Source organism: Phyllobates terribilis, unplaced genomic scaffold (assembly GCF_046119375.1).
Source record: "Phyllobates terribilis strain yellow unplaced genomic scaffold, ASM4611937v1 Scaffold_11__3_contigs__length_659146591, whole genome shotgun sequence".
Lineage (NCBI taxonomy): Eukaryota > Metazoa > Chordata > Amphibia > Anura > Dendrobatidae > Phyllobates > Phyllobates terribilis.
Genome location: NW_027362771.1, coordinates 117,847,721 through 117,865,717, shown reverse-complemented (window position 1 = coordinate 117,865,717; position 17,997 = coordinate 117,847,721). Strand labels below are relative to the sequence as shown.

General features: G+C 43.7%; 1 protein-coding gene across 3 annotated transcripts in view; it reads left to right on the top strand.

The window, feature by feature from the left end:
* The first annotated feature begins 56 nt into the window (after nt 1-56).
* SLC41A2 (solute carrier family 41 member 2) overlaps nt 57-17,997 on the top strand; it is a 100,628-nt gene continuing 82,687 nt past the window's right edge. For 2 of the 3 annotated variants that reach the window (XM_073651553.1, XM_073651554.1), the window contains exon 1: nt 58-221. The gene's annotated coding sequence lies outside the window, so the exon portion shown is untranslated. Of the gene's footprint in view, nt 222-17,997 lie in introns of all 3 variants that reach the window. The other variant, XM_073651555.1, reaches the window with a different exon arrangement.

The window sequence follows — 17,997 nt, the reverse complement described above, 5'->3', positions numbered from 1 at the left end:
GCTACGGGTGACGTGTCACTGGTTACCAGGATACACAAGTCCCGCCCATACGCGTGGACCCAGTAATTCGAGAGCGGCCAGTGACGTCACTGCTCTGCGCTCCGCCCTGTCCCCACGTCTGCGTTGCGGTCAGCCGTCACTGTCAGTTGTGCTGTCTGGTCACCAAGGAGCGGCATGACCCAGGGGGATCACAGTGCCATGGAGGGGGAGGAAGCCAGGAGGTGAGCGGGTACAACGGCTTCTGTGCTGTGTGCTAACGGCGCTGTATGGTATAGCTGTCACCTATGTACTGCCCGGGGTATGGACTGCAGCCAGCAGCACGGGAGCTGACACCTGTGTGTGTGGTCCTGACATCTGCTTGACAACGGGGCGTCCTGCCAATCACATGTAAAGTGTATGTAAGGTGTGCTGGCACCGGTGCCCGCTGATGATGGCTATAGTGGAGTAATGGGCGCTGTCACTGGTGCCCTCTGATGATGGCTATAGTGTAGTAATGGGCGCTGGCACCTGTGCCCACTGATGATGGTTATAGTGTACTGATGATGGTTATAGTGTAGTAATGGGCGCTGTCACCGATTCCCGCTGATGATGGTTATAGTGGAGTAATGGGCGCTGTCACTGGTGCCCTCTGATGATGGCTATAGTGTAGTAATGGGCGCTGGCACCGGTGCCCTCTGATGATGGTTATAGTGGAGTAATGGGCGCTGTCACCGATTCCCGCTGATGATGGTTATAGTGTAGTAATGGGTGCTGTCACCGGTGCCCTCTGATGATGGTTATAGTGCACTAATGGGCGCTGTCACCGGTGCCCTCTGATGATGGTTGTAGTGTAGTAATGGGCGCTGTCACCTGTGCCCACTGATGATGGTTATAGTGGAGTAATGGGCGCTGTCACCGGTGCCCACTGATGATGGTTATAGTGGAGTAATGGGTGCTGTCACCGGTGCCCACTGATGATGGTTATAGTGGAGTAATGGGCGCTGTCACCGGTGCCCTCTGATGATGGTTATAGTGTAGTAATGGGTGCTGTCACCGGTGCCCGCCGATGATGATTATAGTGTAGTAATGGGCGCTGTCACCTGTGCCCACTGATGATGGTTATAGTGGAGTAATGGGCGCTGTCACCGGTGCCCGCTGATGATGGTTATAGTGGAGTAATGGGCGCTGTCACCGATTCCCGCTGATGATGGTTATAGTGTAGTAATGGGCGCTGTCACCGGTGCCCTCTGATGATGGTTGTAGTGTAGTAATTGGCGCTGTCACCGGTGCCCTCTGATGATGGTTGTAGTGTAGTAATGGGCGCTGTCACCTGTGCCCACTGATGATGGTTATAGTGGAGTAATGGGCGCTGTCACCGGTGCCCACTGATGATGGTTATAGTGGAGTAATGGGTGCTGTCACCAGTGCCCACTGATGATGGTTATAGTGTAGTAATGGGCGCTGTCACCGGTGCCCTCTGATGATGGTTATAGTGGAGTAATGGGCGCTGTCACCGGTTCCCCTCTGATGATGGTTATAGTGGAGTAATGGGCGCTGTCACCGGTGCCCTCTGATGATGATGGTTATAGTGTAGTAATGGGCGCTGTCACCGGTCCCTCTGATGATGATGGTTATAGTGTAGTAATGGGCGCTGTCACCAGTGCCCGCCGATGATAATGGTTATAGTGTAGTAATGGGCGCTGTCACCGGTGTCCGCTGATGATGGTTATAGTGTAGTAATGGGCGCTGTCACTGATGTCCTCTGCTGATGATGGTTATAGTGTAGTAATGGGTGCTGTCACCTGTTCCCGCTGATGATGGTTAAAGTGTAGTAATGGGCGCTGTCACCGATTCCCGCTGATGATGGTTATAGTGTAGTAATGGGCGCTGTCACCAGTGCCCTCTGATGATGGTTGTAATGTAGTAATGGGCGCTGTCACCTGTGCCCACTGATGATGGTTATAGTGTAGTAATGGGCGCTGTCACCTGTGCCCACTGATGATGGTTATAGTGTAGTAATGGGCGCTGTCACCTGTGCCCACTGATGATGGTTATAGTGGAGTAATGGGCGCTGTCACCGGTGCCCACTGATGATGGCTATATTGTAGTAATGGGCGCTGTCACCGGTGCCCACTTATGATGGTTATATTGTAGTAATGGACGCTGTCACCGGTGCCCTCTGATGATGGTTATAGTGTAGTAATGGGCGCTGTCACCGGTGCCCTCTGATGATGATGGTTATAGTGTAGTAATGGGCGCTGTCATCGGTGCCCCCTGATGATGATGGTTATAGTGTAGTAATGGGCGCTGTCACGAGTGCCCGCCGATGATAATGGTTATAGTGTAGTAATGGGCGCTGTCACCTGTTCCCGCTGATGATGGTTATAGTGTAGTAATGGGCGCTGTCACCGGTGCCCTCTGATGATGGTTATAGTGTAGTAATGGGTGCTGTCACCGGTGCCCGCCGATGATGATGGTTATATTGTAGTAATGGGCGCTGTCACCGGTGCCCGCCGATGATGATGGTTATAGTGTAGTAATGGGCGCTGTCACCGGTGCCCGCCGTTGATGATGGTTATAGTGTAGTAATGGGCGCTATCACCGGTGCCCACTGATGGTGAGAAGTGTGGATCTTTTTAATAATGATTTGTTGTCTGTGTACATGGCTTTGTTGCATGGCAGAATGCCCACACCTTGGCTCCTACACAGATTCCACACCTGTCTTGTGCCCCTGCAGATGTCTCGCTAATAAAAGAGCCAGGATATTTTTCGTTGGTCACAAGCCATTCTCAGGGTGCTGTTCTTCTCAGTCTAGTTTCCATATGTCACACATATACAATGGGACGGCATCATTAATTGATGTGATCTCTCCTCATAGAAGACAGGCTGTTGTCAGTGGAGAGAGAGCAATTATAATATCCAATCATGTACAGTAAAATGTCTCTTTTTGCATTTTCTTAAAGTTTCCCCACTATTTTCCACAGGCACAGACGATGGTTACATAACTGCCCCTATGCCACCTCCAGATGTCCTAAAAAGACAGGTGGTAGTGTAAAGCGCATGGCATCTTTCACTTGGCAGTGCATGTCCTGATTGTTTGACTAGCTTCTGCCTTTGATGTGCACCAGACAAGGAGGGGGGTACATCTGCTTTATGGGAGCAGATCTATTATTTAAAGGGGTGTTCTTGTTATGAAAGGTTATCACTTCTCCATAGGTTAGGTGATAACTGCTACATTAGTGATGGCCAACAGCTGGAACCCCCATCAGTTGACAGAATGTGAAGGTGGTCTCATGTCCTCTGTCCCATATTCAGATGTGCTCCACTATCTTTACAAGTCCCATAAACTTTGAATAACGCCGCAGCGTGTATGGAGGACCACTACTCCATTCAAACAGGGTCCCGCTCTGGCGATATTTGGACATCTACTTATCTAATAGTTATCACCTGCCTTGTAGATAGGAGATAACATTTTATAACTGAAAAAGCCCTTTAGTGGGGGTTGACTATAGTATATACATTTTCTTCCATATGCCTTGCACAGATTTATACAAGAAGTGAAGTCTACTGTAATGTAAGATGACGTGTAGGAAATATCCAGGGATAACAATAGGTAAGAGAACAATGGTAAGTAATGTAGATGACGTGGGGAGCTAGAATGTCTCTCGGAGTGACTGAGCTTTTTGTGTCAGCGCTGGCTGTATACCCTATGGTTTATTATCTAGTGTGTCTTTATTTGCACGAGACTCGGGTTTATTGTACTGTGTACCATGTGGGCGTACTGCGGAGCACTGTTTACTATCTGGAACAAGTTAGCGCTTTGTACGAATAATTGTGAAATGTTTCATCCATATATGTTTTATATTAGCTTTTTTTCTTAATTTTTGTATTTTTTGCACTATAAGGTTAAATTCCAACAATGAGTTTTTGACGCTGCGCAGTTAGGCACTAAAGTTCGCACAGGCATTGGGTTCATGTGTCCAAACAGTGAGGTTTATTGGCTGCATAAACTTCCACAGTTCTTTAGAGGAACCACTTGCCTTTTTCTGGCACACACGTGGTAACAAAACATTCTTTTTTTCAAAGAGGGTGAAGCAAATAGGGTCTCACCCAGACATCAGTACCGATTCTTGTTTAGCATCAACGTGCTTCACACTCACTGGTGATTCACCAGCTCCCAGCACACACAGGAGGCCATGCAGCTGCCTTTTATAGGAGCTGCAAAAGGTGGATTGGCGATATAAGAGCGACCATTCCTACCCAGTCTCTTTGGCCGCTCCTAAATCGCAGTTCCAAAATCTGGTCCCATTAAACACTTCCTCAGCAGCCTATTATTGCAGGAGTCTCCTTTTCTGGGACTTATATCACCGAGGCCCACCACCTCAGTGACACATACCTGTCATCCAGGACTATAGCTCCTGCTTCCCTACACATGACATACCAAAAAGAAACAATAAGGTTGAGAAGGTTTTGAGACAGCTCACTGGTTTTACCCATCACGAGATGTTTCTTGTGTGGCACCTTAGTAATGAGACACCTTTTTATAAGCCATTAGTTGAACCAGCTGATATTATTTTTCACTAAGTGACAGGATTGCTTTCTAATTACTGATAGATTTCAGCTGCGGTCATGACTTTCCATGGCTTTTTGCACCTTTCTTTCTTCATGTATTCAATTATTTTTCCCTGTGTCATTTCTCATTATTACACATAACTTAATTTATGGCCATTTATGGTTTGATTTCTTTGCCCGTGTAGATTGGATGGGTTGTTACCAACATATGGTGAGAATTTCATGTCAAAGACACCTTTAGAGATATATTTACTTGCACAATTGGTGACATGTTCGATACTTATTTCACCTGCTGTACACAAATGTGGTATAGCTGTAATCATACTAACTTGAAGAGCAATGCTGTCTTATCAATTTTATCACATGGAAAACGACGTTAAAGAAAAAAAGAAAAGAAAAACAAAAGCATTGGTCAGCTGTTACCCGCCCAGGTGAGATATAAACATTGAAATGAGCTGGACAGCACAGCTCCATTCAGCGTGTAGCAGCTTCTGCTGAGTACTGCAGATCAGCTCCCTTATGCGATTGTATCTTCACCCTATAAACTGTTTAGAACGAAGTCTTTAAAGAGTTTTTCCCCTCTAAATACATTTATTATCTTTCCATGGGGTAGGTGATTAAATATTTTATTGTTGGGTGGTCTCTTATGAGCCCTACCTATCCCTCTTCCTGAGTCTGCAAATGTGAACAGACCACTCCATTCACTTCTGTGGGACTGTCGGACTGACTGCTCATTCAACTTTTATAAGACTGATGAAGATACTGTGGTCGATCAGACCATTCCAGATACATGAATCGTGCATTTGCACTACCGCTCCATTCACACAATGACTTTGGGACTTCTGCTCTGTGGATGTTGTTGGTCCCAGTAGTCAGACCCCAGAGATTACACATTTATCACCTACCCTATTTAGTGAGAAATGCGCTTTAATTTTAGTGCAAAATAATATCTAAGAGTAATCTGGAGTCTCGGCTGCCCCCCCAGAGTTCTTTGCAGACGAGCTGCCGCTGTGGTATTGCAGCCAATAATTTGCCTCTGTGGTCTTGTGCCATCTTTCTCAGCTTGACCATGTACCATTGCCCCTCTTTTTTTACAACAGACTACCCCTCTAGGTAAATCAATACTGACAAACCTCCAAGAACGCTGCTGTTTTTTCCTCGAACTACTTACCTGACAAATGTATTTGTACAGTATTTAAGGAATTCTGGTCTTATGACTTCTTACCTGTTTTTGAATGTAGGCCAACATACTTGTGTACATGCAGTAGGCCGTAGGCCAACGTACAGAGACGTGAATGTAGCTTACTTTACATACTAAACCTGCAATTATCTATCTGAATTTTGCTTGCAAAAATGTACATTATCTGTGGTCAAAGACATTTGGCATATCTGCGCTGCCAGTGAAACTTTCTAGCCCTATATATGTAACATAGAAAACGTAGCAGGTACTCGAATCCATCAACAACTCTCATCTGCTGCAATCTCAGTATTTTGGCTGCAGTTGTGACGTCATGTCGACAGCTCGCATCACCGCTACAGCCGAGAACCATGATTGGCTGCAGCGGTTTGAGATGTCAGCAGGGCTGCCTTCTCATCCATATTCCATTCTTGCTCCTCCATGATTCTGACACTTTATATGCTCTATTTATAAAGGGATTTTCTGGGAATATTTTTTTTATTTTTTTTATATACTATGGGCTTAAGAACTACCAAGCAGGTAGTTGCTAATAGCGCCAGCTCACACTCCTGCCGGTGACTCTGCTACTTCACGTCAACAGAGCAGCTCGTCCTTTTCCGCGCTGCTCGGTCAACGGGGCGTCACAGACAGCTGTCTTCCCACAGTTAGGCGGAGGGGGGTCGACTGTCAATCGACGTGACTCCTGCAGTCACACCTGGTCAGCAGAGCGGAAGAGAAACAGCTGCTCTGTCGCTGCGACGTCATGGAAGCGGAACAGGCAGGAAGTTACCACCACCTTTTTGAATACATGAGCCCCATATATTCTGCAAAGTAGTGGCATTCTTATAAATATATGTATACCTATATTATAAAAAAAATAGGCTGCGTGGCACTCTCTATAATATGGGTGCACGGGTAGGATTCCACTCCACAATAAGGCATAAATATAGATCCGGCACTACAGGTAAGTGGAAACATGCGCATTTATTAGTACAAATTCATCCACTATGTAAACATTATTGACGTTTCGGCCAATAGCATGGCCTTCATCAGAACCTCGGTGAAAATAGATTAAATGAACACGGGAGGCAGTATTCACTTTAGAAATGCTCCATGTGATGGCACAAAGTCAAGGAGGATCATCTTACGTAGGCATCAAATGGCGCTGGGTATCTGCACAACTGGAGCATTTCTAAAGTGAATACTGCCTCCCATGTTCATTTAATCTATTTTCACCGAGGTTCTGATGAAGGCCATGCTATTGGCCGAAACGTCAATAATGTTTACATAGTGGATGAATTTGTACTAATAAATGCGCATGTTTCCACTTACCTGGAGTGCCGGATCTATATTTACATACCTATATAATAAAACATTAGTCTTAATCCAAATGAATTATTGAAAAAAAACAAAAAAATGTATGCTATTTCCAAAAGTAACCAGCAAAAACCTGAACGTGAATAACCTGTCGGTCAGGAAATCTGCACCTGATTTGAGATTAGCTGGAGAAGGACATGTCGCCTGCGCCTGACTTTAGGATAGTTGGAACAGTCAAGCCTTTTCTATCCCTATTTAGTTGAACTATGTTTGTTACAAGATGGAATACTTCAGGGGTTTTGGGGTTTGGCCGTGTCTGGAGGAAGAGTGGTAAAGATTAGGTAAGAATGAATCACGGAGGTTTACATTTTTTTTTTTAAGTTATATGAATTCTTTTACACCTTTTAGTTATCTAGATACATGCAAATTTTCATGTGTGTGCATGTTCAGGTTTGTGACCCAGAACATAAAAGTATATTCACATGTTGCGTGTTTGGCATGTTTTCCCACTTTTTTTTTTCTTGCGTTTTTTTGAAACGCAGCATTTTACTGTCTCATCAAAGGGAATGAGATTCCTGAAGTCTCATTAAATTTACTTTAATTAAAAATTCCTAATTTTTAATTTAAAGTTTATTATAAAAGAGATTAGATTATGACATTAAATAGATAGGTATTTAGGATTAAAATAAATGTTAGTTATGGACATCTCTTTAAGACTGGCATTTCTTACGCCAGACTGATGATGGGCATGCAGGAGGAGTAAGATGCACCAATTTCATTTAGAGGCGCTCACCGCCATTTATTGAATTAGGAGCCTCTGATCAATGGCGAGTGCCTCTGTGCTCTTTGCCAGAAATGTTACTTTAGTCAGGAATAAGAAGAGTACATTTCTGGCATGTTACACCAAAGTCGTGAAACTTTTGAAATATTTGTTGGGCAGGCTTTACTCACTTTGGTGGCTGTGGCTGGAACTGGCGTGAAAATGGCAAAAGTGGCGCCATTTTTGCGCAACTTCGAGTTGTGAAAAAATTTAGCGACTTTTCAAAGTGTTTTACCCCAGAAATTTGGTGTGTGTTTTTTTTTTTTCTTTTTGAACAAAATTTGAATTCTACAACTGATTAGCAGACTGGTGGGGGATGCAGTGCTGTGTACAGAGGACTGGTACTGATTCAGGAGGGGGGTATAATTAAAAAATATATATATATTTATATTAAATAATATTATAACAATAAATATATTTTATATACTGTATATGTAATATTTTTTTTTATTATTATGATGTATATATTTTTTTCACTTCCTGAAGTCTATTTTTATTAGTAGTGGACAAACCTGTGAAATGAATGGGTCCCTCTCCTGTTTTGGTCCTTGTGCAGCTTAATTGGCTTCACATACAGTATGTCCACCTCTGCCTATATTCATATATAAGTTTAGCATGGCTTTATGTATTTTTAGTTTCTTTTTTTGGCAGATAACAGACAAATAAACCCAGTGACTCATTACATCACTATACTGGTATGTCCGTGCTCAGTGTGCTGTAGGTTTAATTGTTAGTAAAGTCATGGTATTGCAAATATTAATGCGTATTTCAATAACCGCCTTATTGACACTAACACACAACACGAAAGTGATGAGATGTCCTTTGTCGCTTGACCTGTTAAATATAGAGGGTAAATTCATTCACATACTGCTGCGTTTTAAGGAGCCTCAACACCAACACATTCTGAACTTCTTGTACACAGAGTAAATACCAAGCATTCCAAATAGTCATTGCTCAAATAGTCATTGCTCAAATAGTCATTGGAGAGCCAACTGTATAGCGACGCAAATACATTTTCCATTATTGATCTATACTACTTTGCATTGTTCTGACAATGTACAGTTGAAACCAAAAGTTTACATACACTATATAAAAACACACGTATGTATGTTTTCCTCAATATCTGACATGAAATCAGAATAAACCTTTCCCGTTTTAGGTCAGTTAGGATTACCATCATTTTTAATGTTTGCCAAATGCCAGAATAATGAGAGAGAGAGAATGTTTTAAGACATTTTTATTACTAACTGCAAAGTCAAAAGTTTACATACATTTCATTAGTATTTGGTACCATTGCCCTTAACTGAATGCCTTGAGTCAAACGTTTGGGATATCCTTCCACAAGCTTCTCACAATAGTTGGTCGGAATTTGGGCCCATTCCTCCTGACAAAACTGGTGTAACTGATCCTGGTTTGTAGGTCGCCTTGCTCGCACCTGCCTTTTCAGCTTTGCCCATAAATTTTCAATAGGATTGAGATCAGGGCTTTGTGATGGCCACTCCAAAACATTGACTTTGTTATCCTTAAGCCACTTTACCATCTTGACAGTATGCTTTGGGTCATTGTCTATTTGGAAGACCCATTTCCGCCCAAGCTTTAACTTCCTGGCTGATGTTTTGAGATCTTGTTTGTACTTGCGTATAATTGTTTGTACAGATGAACGAGGAGCCTTCAGGTATCTTGAAATTGTACCCAAGGATGAGCCAGACTTGTGCAAGTCCACAATTCTCTTCCTGATATCTTGGCTGATTTCTTTAGACTTTCCCATGATGCTACACAAAGAAGCAGTATGTTTCAGGTGTGCATTAAAATACATCCACAGGTGTGTCTCTAATTAACTCACATGTTGCCAAAAATCAGAAGCTTCCAAACACATGACATCATCATATGGGCAGTCCAGAATTGTATAAAGGCATAGGAATCTTAATGTATGTAAACTTTTGACTTTGCAGTAAGTAATAAAAATGCCTTAAAACATTCTCTCTCTCATTATTCTGGCATTTGGCAAATATAAATATTATGGTAATCCTAATTGACCTAAAACGGGAAAGGTTTATTCTGATTTCATGTCAGATATTGAGAAAAACATGCATATGTGTCTTTTTACACACGTGATCAAAATTGTTGGTACCCCTCGTTTAATGAAAGAAAAGCCCACAATGGTCACAGAAATAACTTGAATCTGACAAAAGTAATAATAAATTAAAAATCTATGAAAATGAACAAATGAAAGTCAGTCATTGCTTTTCAACCCTGCTTCCACAGAATTTAAAAAAAATTTAAACTGATGAAATAGGCCTGGACAGAAATGATGGTACACTTCTTAACTTAATATTTTGTTGAACAACCTTTGAGGCAATCACTGCAATCAAACGATTCCAGAAATTGTCAATGAGACTTCTGCACCTCTCGACAGATATTTTGGCCCACTCATGAGCAAACTGCTCCAGTTGTCTCGTGTCAGCTCTTTCCAAAGATGCTCAATAGGATTTAGGTCAGGGCTCATAGAAGGCCACTTCAGAATAGTCCAATGTTTTCCTCTTAGCCATTCTTGGGTGTTTTTAGCTGTGTGTTTTGGGTCATTATCCTGTTGCAAGACCCATGACCTGTGACTGAGACCAAGCTTTCTGACACTGTGCAGCACATTTCTCTCTAGAATCCCTTGATAGTCTTGAGATTTCATTGTACCTGCACAGATTCAAGATACCCTGTGCCCCATGCAGCAAACCAGCACCAGAACATAACAGAGCCTCCTCCATGTTTCTCAGTAGGGACAGTGTTCTTTTCTTGATATGCTTCATTTTTTTGTCTGTGAACATAGAGCTGATGTGCCTTGCCAAAAACTTCCATTTTTATCTCATCTGTCCATAGGACATTCTCCCAGAAGCTTTGTGGCTTGTCAACATGTAGTTTGGCAAATTCCAGTCTGGCTTTTTTATGTTTTTTTTTCAACAATGGTGTTCTCATTGGTCGTCTCCCATGAAGTCCACTTTGGATCAAACAACGACTGATGGTGCGATCTGACATGGATGTTCCTTGAGCTTGAAGTTCACCTTTAATCTCTTTAGAAGTTATCCTTGACTCTTTTGTTACCATTTGTATTATCCGTCTCTTTGATTTGTTATCAATTTTCCTCCTTCAGCCACGTCCCGGGAGGTTGGCTACAGTCCCATGGATCTTAAATTTCTGAATAATATGTGCAACTGTAGTCACAGGAACATCAAGCTGCTTGGGGATGGTCTTATAACCTTTACCTTTAACATGCTTGTCTATAATTTTCTTTCTAATCTCCTGAGACAATTCTTTCCTTTGCTTCCTCTGGTCCATGTTGACTGTGGTACACACCATGTCACCAAACAGCACAGTGAGTATCTGTAGCCCTATATACAGGCCCACTGACTGATTACAAGATTGTAGACACCTTTAGTGGACACAACTTGATTTAACATGTCCCTTTTATTAGTACTCCCATGACAGCACCACGAGAGAGAGGATCCGCCCATCAAGGACAGGAAAAATACAGGTTAAAAAGGGCGGCACCTCTCTCCCGCATCAGTTTAGGTTTCCTGTCCTTGATGGGAGACCTATCAGGCTTACCTGCAGGAAGAAGAAAAGATCTCTTGCCCCAGATGGAATAGACAGGGTGCCTGGGGCGGTGAAGTCCCTGCCCTTGTCGGTTCTGGACTTCTGGAGATGCCACGGCAGGGCTCATTGGGGCACCTCCGTGTGCATTGCGGTGAGCGTGACATCCCCTCTTGCTGAGGTGGATTGTCCGCTATGTGTGGCTGTCCGCATGCGGGCAACCCCTCCCCCCCCTCTACATTATGCAGGAGATCTGGGCCACGCCAGCGGGGAACGTGACAGGTGCGGCCCTATGACATATTTCCGGTGCACCTGAGGCTTCCGTCGGAAGTGGGCGTGGTTCGCGCGCAAGGCCAGGAAGTGTATGGGCCGCATGCGAGCGAGGACGCCGGAGCGGGGCTTAGCAGTCTGTTCACCGCTGACTAGGGGTGGGGTGGGGGGAACTCACCACACAGGTACCAGGTATGGCGAGTATAAAAAGGACCTGGCAGCATACAGAGGTGCTTCCCAGCCCATTGTTTTTTCAACATGGGAGCTTCACAAGAGCAGCTATCACCTCAGCAAGAGCAACTGCTGCAGGAGCAGCCCTCTGGGGAGCTCTCACAACAGGCTTTGCAACATCGTTCCCGGTCTGGGTCCAGTCGTTCGACTAAGAAGTTCGCCGCAAAAAGCAGGAAGGAAGGTCCTATTGTTCGGCGTGATTCTCCGCCTCTTAAGAAGGATTCCTCTGTTTCTACGGTACCACATATTCCAGGGGGTAAGTGGAATCTTCGTGAAAGTTCTACTAATTCTACTTCTACTTCTCGGTCTATAATTTTTTCAGACCAAGAAATGTTCATTTAAATCAAAACATAAGGAATGTGCCCTATGCAGCAACCCGCTCCCTGATGCATATGTTAAGAAATTGTGCCAACTTTGTATTGACAAGGTGATGACGGAAGAAACCCTGGGGTTTTCCTTAGGTCTAAATACTTTAATTAAAGAAGAAATAGGCAAGGCTTTGCGAGGGAATTCTGAGCCCGGGCATTCTCCTCAGGACCTTCAGCCAGACTCAGACTCTGATATCTCAGACATTTCTTCCTCTTCCCTCTCTTCCTCTAATAGCGAGTCTGATAGACAATGTTTTCCTCTGAATGAGGTTGATGCCTTGGTGAAAGCTGTCCGAACTACCATGCGTATTGTGGACACTAGACCAGAAAAATCTTTGGAGGATGTAATGTTTGGGGGATTAGGTCAGAAAAAGAAGATATGTTTCCCCATGAATACTAAAATTAAAGACCTCATTGATAGAGAGTGGCAAAAGCCAGACAGGAAGGGCAGCATCCCTCCCTCCTTCAAAAGGAGGTATCCGTTTGATGATGCCGCAAGTTCCTCTTGGTCAAAGGCACCAAAGCTAGATGTTGCCATTGCTAAGGCATCAAAGAAGTCTTCTCTCCCCTTCGACGACATAGGAGCATTAAGTGACCCCCTGGACAGACGAGCAGATACCTTTTTTGAAAGGTGCATGGGAGACAACTGCTGGAGTCCTGAAACCAGCAGTAGCAGCCACCTGCACATCTAGAGCCCTGATGGTCTTGCTGGAACAGCTAGACAACCAACTGAAGAAGGGTGTCTCCAGGAAGGAGATTATTTCTTCCCTTCCCCTAGTGCAGGGTGCAGCGGCCTTTCTTGCTGACGCATCTGCGGACTCAGTTAGACTGGCAGCGAAATCATCAGCTCTATCAAATGCTGCTCGGAGAGCCCTATGGCTTAAATGCTGGCCTGGAGATGTACAAACGAAATCTAGACTTTGTACAATTCCTTGTGAGGGGGAATATCTTTTCGGCCAAACCATGGATGAACTTTTGGAAAAAGCTGGAGATCCTAAGAAGGGGTTTCCGTCTGTATCTCTACCCTCTCTTAAGAAATCATTTCGGAGAAAGAAATTTGTCCGAAGAAGATTTTTTAAGTGAACAGGAAAAATTTGAAGAAAGAGGTCGCAAAGGTAGAGGCTTACTCTTTGGTTCTTCTTCCAAAGATGAGCAGAAGCCTGGGGAATCACAATCGGCCCAGGTGGGAGGGAGATTGTCGTTGTTTTTCCCGGCTTGGGAACGTATTTCACATAGCAGTTGGATTTTGAGCCAAATTAGATTTGGTCTTAAATTTCAATTTCAAACCCTTCCTTACAGAAGATTCATGATTATTCCCTCTAGTTCCTCCCCAGAGCGGCAGACAGCCCTCGTATCGGAGATTCAAGACCTAATAAAGAAAAACGTCCTGATTGAGGTTCCGAAAACAGAAGAGGGATACGGATTCTACCCCTCGCTCTTCCTGGTCCCCAAACCAGATGGGTAGTTCAGGACAATCATAAATTTAAGATCCTTAAATAGTTTTCTTAAAATAGATACCATGTTCCCATTCATAATGATTATCAAAAGTATTTGAGGGTGGCCATTGAAATAAAAGGGGTAGTTAAACACTTCCAGTATACCGCCCTTCCCTTTGGGTTGGCAATAGCCCCGAGAGTTTTTACCAAACTAGTGGCAGAGGTTATGGCCCATATAAGAGAAAAAGACATCTTGATAATCCCTTACCTTGATGATTTCCTGATAGTGGGGGACTCCTTTGTACAATGCGAAGCCCACCTTCAAGTGACAATTTTTGTCCTAGAAGGCCTAGGTTGGTTTCTAAATCTGGAAAAATCTAGGTTGACTCCACAAAAGGCTCAACAGTTCCTGGGGGTCATTTTAGATTCAGAAAGACAGTTATGCCATTTGTCAGAGAAAAAGATTGCAAAAATCCAGGGCCTAGTGAAACAATGTATGGATAGACCTTCTATGTCACTCCGTAGATCCATGTCATTATTGGGGACCCTGACCTCAAGTTTTACCGCTGTGCGTTGGTCCCAATTTCACTCAAGGGCACTTCAATGGGATATATTATATAACGACTCAATTGTAGATGGTCATCTAGACCAGGAATTCACCTTGGCCCCTCGCTCCTTACAATCCCTTCGTTGGTGGTTGGTATACACTAATCTTTCTAGGGGAGTCCCTTGGGAAAGTAAACCTACTGCAGTCTTGACTACGGATGCAAGTTCTACAGGTTGGGGAGCTCACTTTGAAGGTAACTTAATTCAGGGGACCTGGTCAACCAATGAGGTACAGTTTTCCTCGAATGTTAAGGAACTTTTGGCAGTTGATCATGCACTCAATGGGTTCCTTGTATATTTACAGGGCCAGGGTGTCCACATACTCTCGGACAATCAAGTGACAGTAGCATATATAAATCATCAAGGGGGAACCCATTCAAAAGACTTAATGAGAGTAGCAGACAAACTTCTTCAGAAAGCAGAAGAACATTTTCTCTCCCTTTCTGCTGTACATCTAAGAGGAAAAGAAAACGTCAGAGCAGATTTTCTCAGCCGCAATTCCCTAAAAGAAGGAGAATGGTCCTTGAACCGTCAGATATTCTCCAAGATTGTTGCAATGTGGGGTCTTCCAACAGTGGACTTGTTCGTGACAAAATACAATCGGAAGGTGGCAACGTTTTGTTTTCTAAACCCCAGAGAAAGGCCCCTGGCAGTGGACTCCTTCATGATTCCCTGGGAGTTTCCTTTGGCGTATGCATTCCCTCCAATGGTCCTGCTTCCGTCAGTTACAAGGAAAATCAGGGCAGACAAAGCCAGAATAATCCTCATATGCCCCTTTTGGCCCAAGAGACCATGGTTCTCTTGTCTCTGGAGAATGTCAATATCAGACTCCTGGGTCCTTCCAGAGATTCCGGACCTTCTCACTCAGGGTCCGGTTTCCCATCCTCCAGCCTCAAATCTCCATTTAATGGCATGGAATTTGAAAGGGCACTGTTAACCAGCAAAGGGTTTTCCACGAATTTAGTAAACACTCTCCTATGTAGCAGAAAGCCCGTTACTACCCGCATCTACGCTAGAACTTGGAGGAAGTTCCTGTCCTTTTCAGAATTCAAACCAGAGGATGGGGTCCCTATTGGGAAGATACTAGAATTTCTACAGCGGGGTTTAGAACAGGGCCTAACCACTATTACATTGAAAGTACAAGTTTTGGCTTTAGGAGCCTTATTTTCTTTTGATATAGCGGCTAATTATTGGGTAGCACGGTTTGTTAAAGCCTCTTTCAGGTATAGACCTATTATTAAATCCAGATCTTCTCCCTGGGATTTAAACCTGGTCTTAAATGCCTTGACTAACCCTCCCTTCGAGCCCCTAGATTCAGCCTCCCATAAAATTATTCTTCTTAAGACAGCCCTGTTAGTTGCCCTGATTTCGGCCAGAAGAGTAAGTGACATACAAGCTCTTTCTATATCCCCACCGTTTACTCGAATTCTAGATGATTGAATTGTACTAAGGCCTGACCCAGCCTTTCTTCCAAAAGTAGTCTCACGATTTCATAGGACTCAAGAGGTAAATCTTCTAACTTTTTGTTTTCCCCCTAAAAATCAGAAAGAGGAGAAACTACACACATTAGATGTTAGGAGGTGCATACTTAAATATCTGGAGGTCTCACAGAGTTTTAGGAAAGATAGTTCCCTATTTATATGCCATCAGGGGGCTAGGAAAGGTTGTAAAGCTTCAAAATCTACAATTGCGAGGTGGATTAGAGAGGCCATCACCCTCGCCTACTCTTCGGGAGATAAGGAAGTACCGGAGGGGTTGAGGGCACACTCCACCAGAGCAGTAGCAACTTCCTGGGCCGAGAAGATGGGCGTTTCCATCTAAGACATATGTAAGGCTGCCACCTGGTCTTCTCCCTCCACCTTCTATAGGCATTATAGGTTAGATTTGGGTGATTCCTCTGATCTCACCTTTGGGAAAAGGGTGCTTCAGGCTGGGGTACCTCCCTAATCTCCTTCGTCTCTGTAATTCTCTCGTGGTGCTGTCATGGGAGTACAAATAAAGCCTTAGTTACTTACCGGTAACAGGATTTTTCGGAGCCCATGACAGCACCCTTATATTCCCTCCCTACACTGGTGTTTTGCACCCCCGTAGGGTTATTTTCCTTTTTTGCACCCCCGGGGGAAGTTAGTTAAAGTCATTGGCTTAAAATGAATATTGTGTTTTTTTGTCTTGTAATTAACCTTGGCGGTCCTCTCATGCTCTGTTAACTTAAACTGAGGTGGGAGAGAGGTGCCGCCCTTTTTAACATGTAGGTTTCCTGTCCTTGATGGGCGGATCCTCTTTCTCGTGGTGCTGTCATGGGTTCCGAAAAATCCCATTACCGGTAAGTAACTAAGGCTTTTGTCACATTATTTTCAGGGGTACCATCATTTCTGTCCAGGCCTATTTCATGAGTTTCATTTTTTTTTTTTAAAATTATGTCGAAGAAGGGTTGAAAAGCAATGTCTGACTTTCATTTGTTCATTTTCATAGATTTTTAATTTATTATTACTTTTGTCAGATTCAAGTTATTTCTATGACCATTGTGATTTTTCTTTCATTAAACGAGGGGTACCTACAATTGTGACCACGTGTGTGCATGTGTATATAGTGTATATAAACTTCTGGTTTCAACTGTAGTTGCAGATTCCGTCCTGTATGTCATTATATGCTGTTAATGGGACCCCATTTAGGTACTAATATGGCGGAAAAGTGGAATAGTAACCAGATTCCTGCCTATGTCTATCAAAGAAATGATTTATGCCATTGACTGCAGTAGGTATTATGTATGAGGCTGTATACATCGTCTGCACAATTTTTAGGAAATTTGTATTTTTAATGAATCATTTTGTTACTGAACAGCTACAGCGCTGTCATTTAATCCAAAAAGTTAACAGATCTGAAGGCTTAATATTTAAGAAAATATAAAAAAGTGAGGTTTTGCCTTTCTTAGGCTGTGTGCCCACGATGCAAAACCGCTGCAGAAAAGCTTAAAAAACGCATGGTAGAAGGCCTGCCATGTTCCCCAATGATAATCCGCATGTGCTTTGCACATGCTGCGGAAATTTCCGCTGCGGATTATCATTGCGGAAAAAAAATGCAGCACTACCAATTATTTTGCGGAAGTGCTGCGTTTTCGCCGCCATTGACTTGCATTAGAATGCATGTATTCCGCTCCACTAGATAAGCACATGCGGAATACATGTGTTCAATGTGTGGATGGTACCCGGGTCTAGAGAAGAGGAGACTCTCCTCCGGACCCGGGTACCATAGAACCTGTAAAAAAAAGAATAAAATAAAAAATAAATATATATTTACCTTCTGACGGCCCCCGGTGCGCTCCTCCTCTCATGCCGGCAGATCGCGATGGACTGGACGACCTGCGCTGACGTCATAGTCATGTGACGGGTCACGCGACGGTGACATCGGCAGGTCCTTCAGTGTACCGCGATCTGCCGGCAGCCAGCACAGGAGCGCAGCAAGACTGCGGGGGCCATCGGAAGGTAAGTATAGATTTTTTTATTTTTAAACATTCTTAACGGTCACACTATATAAATCCATGCCGGTTGCAGGCATTTATATAGTGTGACCAAGTTGTCAAGCACTTTCCAAGTGATGCTAAAATCGCTTGGAAAGCGCTGGTCAACCCGCATGTGGAAA